This window comes from Arachis ipaensis, chromosome B6 (genome assembly GCF_059453495.1).
Source record: "Arachis ipaensis isolate K30076 ecotype BB chromosome B6, ASM5945349v1, whole genome shotgun sequence".
In the NCBI taxonomy this organism is placed as follows: domain Eukaryota; kingdom Viridiplantae; phylum Streptophyta; class Magnoliopsida; order Fabales; family Fabaceae; genus Arachis; species Arachis ipaensis.
In genome coordinates this window covers 43,929,866-43,947,569 of record NC_142441.1, presented here as the reverse complement: position 1 = coordinate 43,947,569, position 17,704 = coordinate 43,929,866, and the positions used below count along the sequence as shown (strand labels likewise).

Genomic DNA, 17,704 nt, shown 5'->3' with positions numbered 1-17,704 from the left:
TGACAAGAAAACGCCAGAATGGGTACTATTATGGGCGTTTAACGCCAGTAAAGGTACCATTTTGGGCGTTAAACGCCAGAATTTGAACCATTCTGGGTGTTTAACGCCAGAATTACAGCATCCTGGGCGTTCCGCAAAATGCCCAATGACAAAGGGGGTTTAACGCCAGCCAGCGTACCTGGCTGGGTGTTAAACGCCCATAATGGCCAACAATTAGGCGCTAAACGCCAGAATGGATACCATTCTGGGTGTTTAACGCCAGAAAGGCAAGGGGGAGATTTTGTTTCCAAATTCAAATTTTTTTTCAAATTTTCATGTTTTAACTCATAATTTTCTGCATAAACATGTTTCAAACTTTCATTATTCACCCTTAATTTTCAAAAATTCTACAATTCTCTAAATCTCTTTTTCAATTTTCTTTCAAATCCTTCCCAAATCTTCTGCAAAAACTCAAGTATCTTTTCAATTTCTTTTCAAATCTTTTCAAACCCATCATATCATCTCTTATTTCTTAGATGCATAACCAAATTATCAGATTTAACCTCTTTATATCTTTTTCAATTGAAAATCTCATCTTTTTCATATCATGATTTTATTTTCTTCCATCAATCATATCTCTATGGCATATCTCTTTCAAAATTTTCAAAATCCCTCCCCTCCTCTTATAAATACACATTCGGCCATTCCCTCCTCTCCACCATTCGAATTTGCCTCTTCTCCTCTCTCTCCCCTTTCCTTTCTTTTACTTGAGGGCAAGCAAACCTCTAAGTTTGGTGTGTTTTTCCGTGATCACTGAGCTAAGACTTATCAAGATCATGGCACCTAAGGGAAAGCAAACCAAATCAAGAGGCAAGAAAGATAATACTCCAAAGAGTCTTTGGAATTAAGAGAGGTTCCTAACCAAAGAACATGCAGACCATTACCACAAAATAATGGCTCTGAGGTCAGTGATCCCGGAAGTTAAATTCAATCTAAAAGAAGATGAATATCCGGAGATCCAAGAGCAAATTCGAAATAGATGATGGGAAATTCTAGATAATCCTGAAACAAAGGTTGGAAGAAACATGGTTCAGGAATTCTACTCAAATCTATGGCTAACAGATAAGCAGAGAATAACTGGAACCGCCTTTCATACCTATCGAACCATGGTTAGAGGGAGGCTTATTTACTTCCATCTGGACAAAATAAGAGAGGTCTTCAAATTGCCTCAACTACAAGATGATCCAGAATCCTTTAATAGGAGAATGGTGAGAGTAGATAAGGGGTTGGATCAAGTTCTAGAGGATATATGCCTCCCTGAAACTAAGTGGATAACCAATTTAAAAGGTGTCCCAAACCAACTCAAGAGGGGAGATCTAAAACCAGTTGCAAGAGGCTAGTTGGACTTCATTGGGCATTTTATATTTCCCACTAGCAACCGCTCTGAGGTCACTGTCAAAAGAGCAGTGATGATTCATTGTATTATGCTTGGAAAAGAAGTGGAGATTCATCATCTAATTTCTTGTGAGATTCACACAATTGTAACCAAGAACTCCACTGAAGCCAAACTGGCCTACCCAAGCTTAATTTCTCTGCTATGTAAAGATGCTGGGGTGAGGATGGGAGTAGATGAATTCATCCCAATCGAACACCCAATCACCAAGAAGTCAATGGAAGGACAAGTGCAAGACAACTCCATAAAAAGGAGGGCGCAGGAGTTCCTCCCAGAAATTCCTGAAATTGACTACTGGACCCGCCTAGAAGCATCTGTTACCAAGCTGCAAGAAGCTATGGAACAACTTAAGGAAGAACAGCAGAATCAAAATTACATGCTCTGGAAACTGCTGAAGGAACAGGAGAAGCAGGGGCGTGAGCTACAGGAGCTAAAGCGCTAGAAGCTCTCCCTTGAAGGACCAAGCACCCCACAGATTAAGGGAGCATCCACTTCTCAAAATCAAGGTTGTTCAGTCCTAACTCTGTGATAACCTTTATTATTAAGAGTCTATTTTAAGAGTCATTTATTTTTCTATTTTTTTTACTTTTCTATTTCCTATTATTATTAGTTTGCTCTTATATTTATTTTGGAGTCTTATTGTCATTCCATGATTAATAAAATTTAAAGTTTATGTCTTAAAGCTATGAATGTCCTATGAATTCATCACCTTTCTTAAAAAAAGTGTTTTTAATTGAAAAAGAAAAGAAGTACATGAATTTCAAATTTTAAAACAGTTTAATTATTTTGATGTGGTGGCAATACTCTTGTTTTCTGAATAAATGCTTGAATAGTGCATATGTTTGAATTTGTTGTTTATGAATGTTAAAATTGTTGGCTCTTGAAAGAATGATAGAAAAGGAAAAGTGTTATTGATAATCTGAAAAATCAAAAAATTGATTCTTGAAGCAAGAAAAAGCAGTGAATAGAAAGAAAAAAAAGAGAGAGAGGATGATATGCGAAAAAAAAAAGAGAAGAAAAAGAAAGAAAAAGCAAGCAGAAGAAGCCAATAGCCCTCTAAACCAAAAGGCAAGGGTAATAAAAAGGATCCAAGGCTTTGAGCATCAGTGGATAGGAGGGCGCTCAGGAATAAAATCCTGGCCTAAGCGGCTAAACCAAGCTGTCCCTAACCATGTGCTTGTGGCGTGATGGTGTCAAGTGAAAACTTGAGACTGAGCGGTTAAAGTCATGGTCCAAAGCAAAAAAGAGTGTGCTTAAGAGCTCTGGACACCTCTAATTGGGGACTCTAGCAAAGCTGAGTCATAATCTAAAAAGGTTCACCCAGTTATGTGTCTGTGGCATTTATGTATCCGGTGGTAATACTGGAAAACAAAATGCTTTGGGTCACGGCCAAGACTCATAAAGTAGCTGTGTTCAAGAATCAACACACTTAACTAGGAGAATCAATAACACTATCTGAATTCTGAGTTCCTATAGATGCCAATCATTCTGAACTTCAAAGAAAAAAGTGAGATGCCAAAATTGTTCAGAAGCAAAAAGCTAATAGCCCCGCTCATCTAATTAAGACTGATCTTCATAGATGTTTTTAGAATTCATTTTATATTCTCTTCTTTTTATCCTATTTGATCTTCAGTTGCTTAGGGACAAGCAACAATTTAAGTTTGGTGTTGTGATGAGCGGATAATTTATACCCTTTTTGGCATTATTTTTAGTATGTTTTCAGTAGATTTTAGTTAGTTTTTATTATATTTTTATTAGTTTTTATTTAAAATTCACTTTTCTGGACTTTACTTTGAGTTTGTGTGTTTTTTTGTGATTTCGGGTATTTTCTGGCAGAAATTGAGGGACCTGAGCAAAAATCTGATTCAGAGGCTGAAAAAGGATTGCAGATGCTGTTGGATTCTGACCTCCCTGCACTCGAAGTGGATTTTCTGGAGCTAAAGAAGCCGAATTGGCGCGCTCTCAATTGCGTTGGAAGTAGACATCCTGGGGCTTCCAGCAATATATAATAGTCCATACTTTGCCCAAGATTTCATGGCCCAAACTGGCGTTCCAAGTCAGCTTAAGAATTCTAGCGTTTAACGCCAGAATTGGCATAAAAGCTGGAGTTAAATGCCCAAACTGGCACAAAAACTAGCGTTTAACTCCAAGAAAAGTCTCTACACATGAAAGCTTCAATGCTCAACCCAATCACACACCAAGTGGGCCCCGGAAGTAGATTTTTACACTAAACACACTAGCTTACTCATTTTTTGTAACCCTAGGTCACTAGTTTACTATAAAAAACTATTTTTAGTAATTCATCTTGTACCTCATGACATTCTACATGTTTTATATTGTATCTTCTACAGCATGAGTCTCTAAACCCCATTGTTGGAGTGAGGAGCTTTGCTGTGTCTCGATGAATTAATGCAATTACTACTGTTTTCCATTCTATCACGCTTGCTTCTATTCTAAGATATTCATTCGCACTTCAACTTGATGAATGTGATGATCCGTGACAATCATCATCATTCTCACCTATGAACGCGTGCCTGACAACCACTTCCGTTTTACATGCAATCAAGCTTGAATGTGTATCTCTTGGGTTTCTAATCTAAGATTAGAACCTTCGTGGTATAGGCTAGAATTATTGGCAGCCATTCCTGAGGTCCGGAAAGTCTAAACCTTATCTGTGGTATTCCGAGTAGGATCTGGAAGGGATGACTGTGACGAGCTTCAAACTCGCGAGTGTTGGGCATATGACAGACGCAAAAGGATAAATGGATCCTATTCCAGCATGATCGAGAACCGACAGATGATTAGCCGTGCGGTGACAGCGTGCGTAGAACATTTTCACTGAGAGGATAGGAAGTAGCCGTTGACAACGGTGATGCCCAACATAAAGCTTGCCATAGAAGGAGCCTTGCGTGTGTGAAGAAGAAGATAGCAGGAAAGCAGAGATTCAGGGGACAGAGCATCTCCAAAACCTCAACCTGTTCTTCATTACTGCATAACAAGTATTTATTCATGTTCTTTTACTTTTTACAATTAAATCTAAGAATTATTGATATCCTGACTAAGAGTTACAAGATAACCATAGCTTGCTTCAAGCCGACAATCTCCGTAGGATCGACCCTTACTCACGTAAGGTATTACTTGGACGACCCAGTGCACTTGCTGGTTAGTTGTGCAGAGTTGCAAAAGTGTGATTGTAATTTTATGCACCAGTGTCACGGATCATTATCCTCTCCAGATTGAAGTACGAGTGAGTATCTTAGAATAGAATCAAGTGTGATTGAATAGAAAACAATAGTAATTGCATTAATCCATTGAAACACAGCAGAGCTCCTCACCCCCACCTGTGGGGTTTAGAGACTCATGCCGTAGAAGATACAATATGAAATAAAAATGTCATGAGTTGCTAAATGAATCTCTAAAAGTAGTTTTTATACTAAACTGGTATCTTAGGTTTACAAAAAATGAGTAACTAAGTGCAGATAGTGCAGAAATCCACTTCCGGGACCCACTTGGTTAGTGTTTGGACTGAGCTTTCAAGATGTCATGTGCATATGCCTTAAGTTGGATTTAAACGCCACCCTGAGTGCCAAAATGGGCGTTTAACGCCAAGAAGTGTGCCAGTTCTGGCATTTTACGCTAGAAAGTTTTTGGCTGGCGTTTAGCGCCAGTTTGGGCCATCAAATCTCGGGCAAAGTATCGACTATTAAATATTGCTGAAAAGCCCAAGATGTCTACTTTCCAACGCAATTGAGAGTGCACCAATTGGGCTTTTGTAGCTCCAAAAAATCCACTTCGAGTGCAGGAGGGTCAGAATCCAACAACATTTGCAGTCCTTTCTCAGCCTCTGAATCAGATTTTTGCTCAGGTCCCTCAATTTCAGCCAGAAAGTACCTGAAATTATAGAAAAACACACAAACTCATAGTAAAGTCCAGAAATATAATTTTTGTATAAAAACTAATAAAAATATAATGAAAAGTAATTAAAACATACTAAAAACTACCTAAAAATAATGCCAAAAAGCGTATAAATTATCCGCTCATCACTATGCTTTTCCCACACTAAACTTAAAACTTTGCTTGTCCTCGAGAAAAATTAAAGAAAGGAGAAGAATGGAGTAGAAGAAGAAGAAAATAGAAGGATAAATAGGGATAGAGAGGGCTCGGCCTTGTGGGTGTATGAGTATATGAGAGGTGTGTGTATGAAGGGTAATGGAGAGGGGTATTAATAGAAAAGGGGTAGGGTTAGGTTCGACCATAGGGTGGGTTTTGGGTGGGAGATTTGATTTTGAAATGGGTAGGGGTAGGTGGGAGTTATGATAGTCACGGGGAAGTGGTATGGATGTGATTGGGCTAGGGTTTATAGGGAAATGTGTATGGGGAAGTGTGAAAGTAAGTGGGGTAGGTAGGGTAGGTGAAGATGTTGTGGGACCCACAGCTCCTGATAGGCTAGGAAATCCAGTTTCGCTACTCTCTGCACTGGCATTTGAACGCCCAAGGGATACTCCCTGGCTGGCGTTCAACGCCAGCATTGCTGCCCATGATGGGTGTTGAACGCCCAGTGAGGGCTTCCTCACTGGTGTTCACATTTGACACTCCATCCAGAGTGCTCTGTTTTCACTACTGTGAAATTTTGTCTCTTGACTGATTCACATGATCATGACTCTAACAACTGAAAGAAAAATAAAATGAAAGAACATAAATATGGTTGAGTAAGGTTGGGTTGCCTCCCAACAAGCGCTTCTTTAACGTCACTAGCTTGGCCTTTATCTCCTTACGAAGGTGAGTATGGGCTCAGATTTTCACCCTTTATAGTGAGTTTTCTTCCTGTCATCTCATGAATGAGCTCTACATGCTCTAGAGATAGGACACGACTCACTGTATGTGGTAAGGCTGGCTTCTTAGTGAAGACAATTCTCATGCCAGGTGAGAGGCCTTCAGTTGGGACTTTCTTGTCCTTCCAGCCTTTAGGTACTTTCTTTTCAGCACCTTTGTGCTTAGATATTGTTGATGGCTGTCCAACACCAAACTTAGAATTGATGTGTGAGGGCTCTGTAAAGCTCTGTACAGAAAGAGAGGGTTAGAATACAAGGTGTTGCACAGTTGTCTCTTTCTTATCAGAAGGAGAATTGGGATTGGACATCTTGAATAAGATATAGTCCTCTCATAATTGGAAAACCATTTCTCCCTTTGCTACATTAATCAAGGCTTTTGCAGTAGCTAAGAAGGGTCTTCCAAGAATGACACAGTCATCCTCATCCTCTCCTATGTCCAAGACAGTGAAGTTTGCAAGGATGTAGTAGTTTTCAACTTTGACCAAGACATCCTCTACTAAGCCATATGGCTTCTTCATTGTCTTGTCTGCCATCTCTAGTGAGATGTTGACAGCTTTTACCTCAATGATGCCCAGCTTCTCCATTATAGAGAGTGGCATGAGGTTAATGCTTGAACCTAGGTGACACAGAGCTTTTTCAAAGGTCGTGGTGCCTATGGTGCAAGGAATTAGAAAGCGTCCAGGATCTGGAAGCTTCTGAGGTAGCTCTTGCTAAACCAAAGCATGGAGTTCTTTGGTAAGCAGTGGGGGTTCTTCCTCCAGAGGCTTTGTACCAAATATCTTGGCATTCAGCTTTATAAGAGCTCCTAGGTACCAAGCAACTTGCTTTTTCCTAGTGTCTTCATCCTCATCTGAGGATGAGTAGTCATCAAAACTCATGCACTGCAGAAGTGCATGCAAAGGAACCTCAATTGTCTTTATGGTTTCCTTTTGTTCTGGGCTAGAGAGTTCTTGAGTGGGCTTTAAGCACTCAAAGGGTGTGCTTTGATTGGCGTTCAACGCCAACTTTGTCAGCTTATTGGGCGTTGAACGCCCTTGCTGTCCACCCTGAATGGCATTAAACGCCAGTCCCTCTAGCATTCTGGGCGTTGAATGCCCAATAGGGATATCCTTGCTGGCGTTCAATGCCAGCTTTCCTGGGGTTATGGGCGTTGAACGCCTAGCGAGGGATTTCTCACTGGCGTTCAGCGTCAGAATGGCTGCATGGTTGGGCGTTGAACGCCCAGTGAGGGGTTCCTCACTGGCGTTCAATGCCAGGAAGCTTGTATATTTGGGTGTTGAACGCCCAACCAGTGCTCCCTGACTGGCATTCAACGCCAGCTCTTCTGCCAGGATGGGCGTTAAACGCCCATTGAGGGGTTCCTCGCTAACGTTTCACGCCAGGCTTGCTGCCATTGTGGACGTTACGCCCAGTGAAGGCTTCTTCACTGGCGTTCAACACCTTCCCATTCTTCTCTGGTTCGGCCATGTCTTCCATGGTTATGGCCTTGCACTCTTCTCTAGGATTAACTTCAGTATTACTGGGAAGAGTTTCAGGAGGAATCTCAGGGATCCTCTTGCTCAGTTGACCAACTTATACCTCCAAATTTCTAATGGAGGACCTTGTTTGATTAATGAAATTGTGGGTGGTCTTAGTGAGGCTGGAGACCAGAATGGCTAAGTCAAAAAGGCTCTGCTTAGAAGTCTCCATGTTCCCTTGAGAAGATGGGAATGGTGGTCTGTTGTTGAACTAATTCTGGTTTCTACCACCTTGATTGTTTTTGAAACCTTACCAAGATTTCTGTTGATCCTTCCATGAGAGGTTAGGATGGTTCTTCCATGAAGGGTTGTAAGTGTTTCCATAGGATTTTCCCATGTAATTCACCTCCTCCATGGTGGGTTGATTAGGATTATAAGCTTCTTCTTTAAGGAAAAGCTTCCTAAGTAATGCAAGCTGCAGTTTGCATCCCAATTAGATGTTGAGAGATCATGTTGACCTGTTGGGTCAAGATCTTATTCTGAGCCAGGAATGCATTCAGAGTCTCAACTTCATGAACTCCTTTCTTCTGAGGAATTCCATGGTTTACAGGGTTTCTCTTAGAAATGTACATGAACTGGTTGTAAGCAACCATTTCAATGAGTTCTCTTACTTTTTCAGGTGTTTTCTTCAAGTGGAGGGATCTACCTGTAGAGCTATCCAATGAAATCTTGGATATCTCAAAAAAGCCATCATAGAACATGCCTATGATGGACCATTCTGAGAGCATGTCAGGAGGACATCTCCTGATCAGTTGCTTGTATCTTTCCCAAACTTCGTAGAGGGATTCACCTTCTCTTTGTTTGAAGGTTTGAACTTCCACTCTAATCTTGCTCATCCTTTGAGGAGGAAAGAATTTATCTAGAAAAGTATTAACTAGCTTTTCTCAAGAGTCCAGACTCTCTCTAGGTTGGGCATCCAACCATAGCTTAGCTTTGTCTCTTAAAGGCAAGGGAAAGAGCATTAGCTTATAGACTTCAGGATTAACTCTATTAGTCTTTACAGTATCACAGATCTGTAAGAACTCAACTAAAAACTGATGTGGATCTTCCATTGGAAGTCCATGAAACTTGCAGTTCTGCTACAAGAGAGAGACTAACTGAGGCTTAAGCTCAAAATTGTTAGCTCCAATGGCAGGTGATACGTGAGCATCTTTCCTATCTTTTTCTAGTGAATTTGCATTCAATTTGTTGAGTTTCATCAAGAATTCATTATCTTTTAGCCACTATGGATGCTACTTTGATTCGTTCGTAATTCTGTTTATTTTAGTTAGCATTCGGCTGGATTTGATGGAGTTCCGCAGAAAAAGAGAAGAAGGCGAATGATGCTGTCAACCCTGACCTCTCTGCACTCAAACCTGAATATCTCGAGCTACGGAGATCCAATGGACGTGATTCTAGTGGCGTTAGAAATCTAACTTCCAGAGCCTTCCAACGATGTATAATAGTCCATACTTCTTCTCCACCAAGTCAGCAAGGGTGGCGCCTAACTTGAGAATTCTCAAGTTAGGCACCAAGATCAACTAAAGCCATCAATCCAAAGCAGCCAAGGTGGTGCCTAACTTGAGAAATCTCAAGTTAGGCGCCAGGATGAAAGAAAAGTATCCAAGGAGTTCTGCCTAGGCTGCGCCTAACTTGAGAATTCTCAAGTTAGGTGCAATGCATAACAATAACACGCAAGTAATTCCCCTTTCACTCAAGATAGGCGCAAGGTATCTTCAAGTAAGGCGCAAGGAACAACAACAACACGCAACATTAGCCTTGACTCTTCAAGTAAGGTGCATGGCTTCATTAGGCGCCAACACCCTTCACCAAGTGAAGTAAGGCGCACTCCCATCTCAAGTAAGGCGCATTGCCCCCTCTTCAGTTCAAGTTAGGCGCCTTGCGTGGTGAACAGCATGAAGTTAGGGGCAGCCTAGTCTCAAGTTAGGCATGAATTATTGATGAATCAAGTGGTCCCCATGCCAATGCACAAACCACGCGAGATCTTTCATTTATTCTGATTAAAACTTTAATTTTTATTTTAAAATAGGTAAAGATATTATTTAGTTTTAGAAATTATAATTTACATTAATTAGGATTAGATATAAAAGGGAAAAGAATCAGCCCTTCGGGCTCTTCTCTCCTCTTCTACCTCATTCCGCAATTTATAGATTTTCAGCATCCTAGTTTTCTCTCTGAACCAAGAGCAACTAAACCTCCACTGTTAAAGTTAGGAGCTCTGTCTATTGTATGGATTGATACTATTATTTTTCTATTTTAATTCATGTACTAATTTCTATTTCAAGAATTGTTTTCGTTCTTTATCTTATGAATTTGGGTGGAACGGAAGTATGACCCTTGTTCTATTTGAGTTCTTGTATAACCTGGAAAAGCTCTTTACTTGAACAATAGCTTGAAAACAATTTCTCCTAAACTTCTAATTATCTGGACTTAACAGGATACGTGACATATAATTCTCTTATATTTAGGTAATTAGAGTTTCTATGGCATATAAACTAGAATTGAACTTCACCCTCTAATTGGAATTAAGTGACCAAGGAATTGACAGTTGATGAAGGTTAGAGGAGACTAAAAACGTCTAAGGAATTAGGGTTTAGTCACCTATAGTTTTCCATGAATTGAATCTTGCATATTTAAAATAGTTAGAAAGAAAAGTCAATCCGGAAGATAGATATCTCTAAAGCCTTAACTGTTTTCTCATATATATTTCCCAATCCGTTTACTACTTGTTTTTCTGTTCTCTGAATTACTGTTGGATGCAATTGAACTCTCAACACTCTTTTCTGTTTGTCTAACTAAGTAAATCACTTAACCATTGTTGTTTAATCCATCAATCCTCGTGGGATCGACCTTCACTCACCTGAGGTATTATTTGGTACGACCCGGTGCACTTGCTGGTTAGTTTGTGGGTTATAAATTCTGCACCAAGTTTTTGGCGTCGTTGCCGGGGATTGGCTGTGATTGACAACTATTAGTTGTTTGATTGCTTAGATTAGATAATTTTTCTTTTAATTAGTTTTATTTTAGTATTATTAATTTTTATTTTTCATTCTTTGTTGATGCACAGAAATTTGTATCGCTACAATTTCCCTCGGCAAGTATACCGAATTGTCGACAAGTAAAAACTCACAATAGAGTGAGGTCGAATCCCACAGGGATTGATTGGTTGAGCAACTTTAATTAGAGGAGTGTCCTAGTTGAACTAAGTGAAATTGAATTGAGAATTGCAGAAATTTAAATGGCGGGAAACGTAAATAGTAAGGAATGCAAATAACTAAAAATAAATAGCAGAATGTAAAGAGCAGAAATTAAATTGCAGAAACTTAAATGGGAATGGGGATGATTGAGCATAAATGCAAACAACAGAAATTAAAGAATGGGAGAGATCAGAATGGTGAGGTTCATTGGGCTTAGGAGATATTGCATTCTCCAGATCAAGTTCATTCTAATCTCTAACTCAATAAATGCATTCATTGATCTTCTTGGCAATCGTAGGTGATTGGATCCCAATGTCTTGGCAATCAAATCTCTCTAAGCTTGAACAATTGCCCAATGTCTTGATCTAATTGCTCATGGGAAGAGATGAAGTACGATCACTGATTATACCACATGTTTTTCTAGATCAAAGTATTGGTAGGATTACATGTCACTATATCCATCCAACCCCCAACCCAGTCCAACATGAGAAAACATTTCTAGCATGATTTCCTCATTTATCTTTCAAGGTTCCGAGAAAATCCAAGTATGAACAATTTCTCTTTCGAGACAATTGTTCAATTAGATAGAGATCGAAAGTTTTCAAGCAAAATCAAGAGAAAAGAAAGAGGAAGAAGAATGAAAATTATTATTGATCCATTGAATTACAACAGAGCTCCCTAACCCAATGAAGAGGGGTTTAGTTGTTCATACCTCTGGGAATGGAAATTGAAATTGAAAAGTGCGTTGCAAAAGTAAACTGAATTTACAGAGAGTATTTACAACCCTGGATCCCCAAGTTTCCGATCCCTAGGTTTCTGATCCCCTTTCTAGCTCAAACTCTCTACTATTTATACACTTTCTTCCTTCAGTCTTCAAGTCTTTGCACTGGGCTTTGGCCTTTGTTGAAGCAGTTAAAGTGGCTCTCAATGACGTTGAGAAGGGACATTGGCAAACTAATGTTCATACTCTGCATGGGTGTCCAATTGTAATAGAGCTGGTATCAACATTGGTGATCAACGTTTACAGGAAAACGTTGAGTCAAACATTCTTTTGAAAAAGGATTGAGCGTTGCCGCTAACGTTTGACTCAATGTTGGTGTACCAAAGTTTGTTCATCCACGCGTGTGCATCGCCCATGCGTACGCGTCAAAATAGCATTTTGCGCATATGCGTTGCTCACGCGTTAGCGAGATTGGTTAAAATTCACGTTCACGCGCACGCGTCATTGACGCGTAAGTGTCACAGCAAATTTTCTAACTCCAGATTTGAAATTTTTATCACAGGCGTTGGACCCAACGTTGGTTCACCAACGTTACCTCCAACATTGCATACTTGTGCGTACGCACACTGCCTTGTGCGTGCGCACACTTGAACTTTTTCTTCTTGTGCGTACGCACACAATGCTATGCGTACGCACACAAGGCAATTTTCTCAGCTCCAACTTTGAGTCTCATCGAAGACGTTGGAGGTAATGTTGGTGAGCCAACGTTCCCTCTAACGTTACACCCCTTTTTGTAAGAACGTTGCCAGCAACGATGGTGAGCCAACTTTGGCCACCAATGTTGCACTTTAAGCCCATTTAGAACATTGCATGGCCCTCTTCCTCAACATTTGAAGCAAAGTTGGTGAGCCAACTTTGGCCACCAATGTTGCTTCCGTTGCCTCTTCCTTGCCATTCCTCTGCTTCTTTCCACCTATCATCAACCAAACAAATGCATCAAAGTCTTGCTATAATCACAAGATTTTTGCATCATTCATATCATCAAGAAAATCTGGCATAAATCTCATGAAAATGCATCAATTTAACCATGTTTGATTGAATCAAGGCATGCATGAAATTCTCATACAAATACTTACTTATTGCCTAAGAAATGCATGAAAACCAAGTAAAACTAATGAAAAAGGCTTGTGAAACTAGCCTAAGATGCCTTGGCATCATTTGTTCTTTATATTTTTTTCTTCTTTTTCGTTCATCCAACCCTTGTCTTCGTTTCAATTTTTCTTTTATATTTCTTTAACTTCAATTGTGATTGTTTTCAACCTTCTTTTGTTTCCTTTTTTTATTTTAGTTCATTTTCGTTTTTCCTTCTTTATTTTCCTTTATTATTTTTATTTTTCTTATTTTATTAATCTCATTTAAATTTTAAGCTTTAAATTTTTGAAATTTTGCTCAACTATTTTTCCTTAATTTCTTAAATTAAGTTTGGTGTCCCCTTGTTATTTTTATTTTAATTTTTCTTAATTATTTAGTTTAAAATTTTTGAATTTTTTTTGTCTTATTTTAATAAGTAATTTTCGAATTTTAGTGTTTATTTCATTTAGTATTTTTATTTTATTTCTTTACACAGGTTACTTCACAGGGAATTCTCTACACTCTAACGTAAAGAGTCCCATATTTTCTTATCTTCAGTCTATTTATGAGCAGGAATAGGGACAAGGAACCTCTGTTAGACTTTGATCCTGAACCTGAAAGGACTTTGAGGCGGCGTTTGCAACAAACAAGACTTTACAAGGCTGCAGAGTTCACTATGGATCATTAACAATGCTGCTAATGCCAATATGGCAAATCCGAATGGGAATGAGCAACCTAGAAGAGTGCTTGGCTCTTACACTACTCCTAATGCAGATCTTTATGGAAAAAGTATTGTGGTGCCTTGATAAACCACTATTTTATGGTTTATATTGTGTTTAATTATGTGGTTTTATCATGATCTTTACCCACTTATTCATTAAATAAGCATGCATTTATAATTCCTTCCTAAAGTTATTGCATGATTGAAAACTTGCTTCCTAGAAACTTTTAATTATGTATTTTATTTCTCCTTTATTCCATTCGATGCCGTGATCTGTGTGTTAAGTGTTTCAGGCTTTATAAGGCAAGAATGAGTTGGAGATTGGAAAGGAAGCTTGCAAAAATGGGAGGAACACAAGAAATTGAGGAGATGACCAGCGAAAAGCGACGCGGCTGCATGGATGACGCGACCGCACGGCATGGAATAGCACAAGTGACGCGGCCGCATGGACGATGCGACCGCGTGGCAAGTCAGAACGCCGAATGACGCGTCCGCATGAATGACGCGTCCGCGTGACATGCGCGATCTGCATAATCTGCAGAATCGCTGGGGGCGATTTCGGGCTTTATTTTGACCCAGTTCTCGGCCCAAAAAAGCAGACTAGAGCCAGAGAACATGCAGAAACCAACAACAACATTCATTCTGCATAGTTTTAGTTTTTAGATCTAGTTTTCCTCTCCTCTAGGTTTTCTCTCTACACATTCATAGTTTTAGGATTTGTTATTTTTATTGTTTTTGCATTGGAATATTGAGAAGAGTTATTGCCTCATTAAGACTTCGACATTCTAGTTCGTTCTCTTTACTTGTCTCTTACTCTTCCATGTTCCTTAATTTACTTACTTTTACTATTGGATTATTTTAGCATTTATTAATACAAGAATCATTTTTATTTTTAATTAATCTTTTGATTATTATTTATCATGTCTTTCTTTAAATCCCTTCCTTATGTTATGAATTTTACATTTACAATGAGCGAGTAGTTCCCTAACTTGATGGGGAGTTGATTGAAAAGAACCCTTGAGTTGGGATGCTCAAGAGAAAGATTGTAATTGGGTTTATTGTTAGATTGCTCTCTAGTCACTAACACCAATCCTCCCAAGAGCGGATTGGAACTTGTGGATAGAAACAGCATTCCAACTTATTTAACTTTCCCTTACTTAGTGAGGGGCAACTAAACATAATAACCCCCAATTGTCAATTAATCTTAAGAGTACTCCAACAAGAATAGGACTTCCAGCTACTCAACTCTCAGTCAAGGCTTTTATTTAAATTTATATAAATTCTCTAATTTAATTTTCTGCCATTCAACTCAATCCTTTTTGAAAACATCTGATTAATAAAATAGAACACTTTTCTGCAACTCATTGGGAGATGACCTGGGATTCATACTCCTAGTATTTTAATTTTAATTTCTGTGACACCCTTCTAAATTGATAAGCGGATTTCTGGTTGGTTGAGAACTATACTTGCAACGCATATTTTATAATCATTCTTAACTCGCCAATTTCCGCTCACATCAATTTTTGGCGCCGTTGCCGGGGAGCTGCAATAGAGTGCTAAAGTTATTAATTGGAATTTATTTATTTGTATTTTATTTTATTTTGCTACTATGAGCTGCTTGTTTCTTTCGTTAGATGACACGTTCGCTTCCTGACCCAAGCTTGCTAGTATTCGATCCTGAGATTGAAAGAACTATTTCACGAATAAGGCAAGCTCTACGTCGGTTAGTCCTCTCTGAGGGCGGATCCGAAACGTCACTCGAGAAAGAAACTAGACCCCGTTCTACTGATTTCGTTGTTTTACGTACAGGTAACATGGCAGAACCTAGGAGAGTTACTATCCAGGAGGCTGGAGCCCCTGATTTTACAATGCAACCATTTCAAGCGCATCACCCAGCGGTAGCTACAGACTTTGAAATAAAGACCACACTGCTCAATTTGATGCCCAAGTTTCATGGCTTACCTGCTCAAGAGCCTATCAAGCACCTGAGAGATTTTCAAGCAGCCTGTTCTACTGTCAGGCGTGATGGTGCAGATGAAACTTCAATTTTTCTTAAAGATTTCTCATTTTCTCTTGAGGAAAAGGCAAGAGAGTGGTACTACACTCAACCCGCAGCAACTGTATCCAACTGGGATACACTCAGAAGAGAATTTTTGGAAAAGTTCTTTCCAGCTGAAGTTACTGATAAACTGAGGAAAGATATTTCCATGATTGTTCAGGATGATTCTGAAACTCTCTATGAGTACTGGGAGCGCTTCAATAATCTTCTGGAAGCTTGCCCCCACCATATGATTGACAAGATAGTGTTACTCGGTTATGTCACACAGGGCATGAGGCCCCAAGATAAGACCACATTGGAAAGTGCTAGCAATGGGTCTATGAAAAAGTACAAGACCACTGATGAGGCATGGCAATTGATCAGTGACGTAGCTGAATCTACTAGGAATCACAGGCAGAAACAAGGCCGTTCAAAAGCCGTTGCAGAAGTATCCTCTAGCAGAGAGACTGCTGCTTTAACTCAGAGTATCTGTGAAATGACCAACTTGCTGAAGCAAATGCAATTGAATCAACAACAAGTTCAGCAAGCTCAACCTTCTCCAGCACAGCAAAACCAACAGTTAGTTCCACAAAGAGTTTGCAGAATCTGTACTGATTATAGCCATTATACTGACGAATGTCCGCAGCTCCAGCAGGAAGACAACACCGTGGCAGCCACTCATAACTCCTATGACCGCCCCAACCAAGGGTACAATCAAGGTGGCAATTACAACCATGGATGGCAAGACAATTCTAACCAGAATTGGAGGGACAACAACAACAACAGAGGAGGCAGAGATAATCAGGGAAATCAGAGGTGGAATAATAACAACAACAGGCAGCAGAATCAAAATCAGCCTTACAAAGCACCTCACCTAAGGCAATCCCAAGGACCACAGAATACCCTACAGCAGACCTCTCCAATTACCTATCCTCCTTCTTCTGCTAATGATGATTTACTACAATCAATTGATCGGAGACAGCAGACCATGGAAAATAACATTAATGCCACTCTGAATGGTCTGACCGCTACTTTGCAGGCTCTTGTCTCCCAGATTGGATTAATGAACAACTCCAATAATCAACCTTTGAGCTTCAGTGGAATTCCCTCTCAACCATTACCCAATCCAAAGGGTGGCATCAATGCCAACACCCTGAGGTCCAGAACCACACTGCAGGAGAGGAATCAAGAGGAGCCAAGCTCACCAGAACACGCCTTAGCTGAAGAGGTAGTGAAAATAGAAGATGTTGAAGAGGAATAAGACATATAGGACATAACTGGAGAAGAAGAAGTGCGACCACAAGAGGAAGCATCAAAAGACACAGACACTGCAGAAGACACCACTCCCATTCCATTTCCACAACTTGCAAGGAAGCCCAGGAAGCAGCTGGAACCTGATCCAAAAATGGTAGAGATATTCAAAAAGGTTGAGGTAACTGTTCCTCTATTTGATGTTATTCAACAGGTACCTAAGTATGCAAAGTTTCTAAAAGATTTATGTATACATAAAGACAAAATTAATGAATTAGAAACTATTCCTTTAGGAAGTTCCATATCTGCTTTAATGGGAGGTTTACCTGAAAAGTGTAGTGACCCAGGTCCTTGTATAGTTAATTGTACTATTGGTGGTGTGATAATTTCTGATTGCATGTGTGATTTAGGAGCATGTGTGAGTATAATGCCTTTGTTTATATATGATATTTTGAGGCTCCCTCCCTTAAAAAGGTCGGCAGCTCGTTTTGTGTTAGCAGATAAAAGCATTATCACAGTGGTTGGAGTTGCTGAAGATGTATTAATGGGCATTAAGGGACTCACGTTCCCCACTGATTTTTATATCCTGGAAATGCCCCAAAATGACTCAGACAAGCCATCATCAATCCTACTCGGAAGGCCATTCCTGAAGACCTCAAAGTTTAAATTAGATGCTTTTTCAGGAACATACTCTTTTGAAATAGACGGCCGAGTAGTGATATTCAATCTGAACGGAGTTATGAAGCATCCCCCGGAGGATCACTATCCTCAAGTGTGACATTATAGATGAAACCGTGGCTGAAGTTCACTAGGAAGAATTTGAAGAAAAGCACACAGGATAAGGTCCAAGTGTGGGGACATTCT

At 39.6% G+C, this 17,704-nt stretch overlaps 1 non-coding gene across 1 annotated transcript; it reads right to left on the bottom strand.

The window, feature by feature from the left end:
* Window positions 1–15,737: 15,737 nt before the first annotated feature.
* LOC148555354 (small nucleolar RNA R71) lies at window positions 15,738–15,845 on the bottom strand. The gene has a single exon (XR_015887125.1). It is a non-coding gene; the product is annotated as a small nucleolar RNA R71 (small nucleolar RNA).
* Between the last annotated feature and the right edge of the window lie 1,859 nt (window positions 15,846–17,704).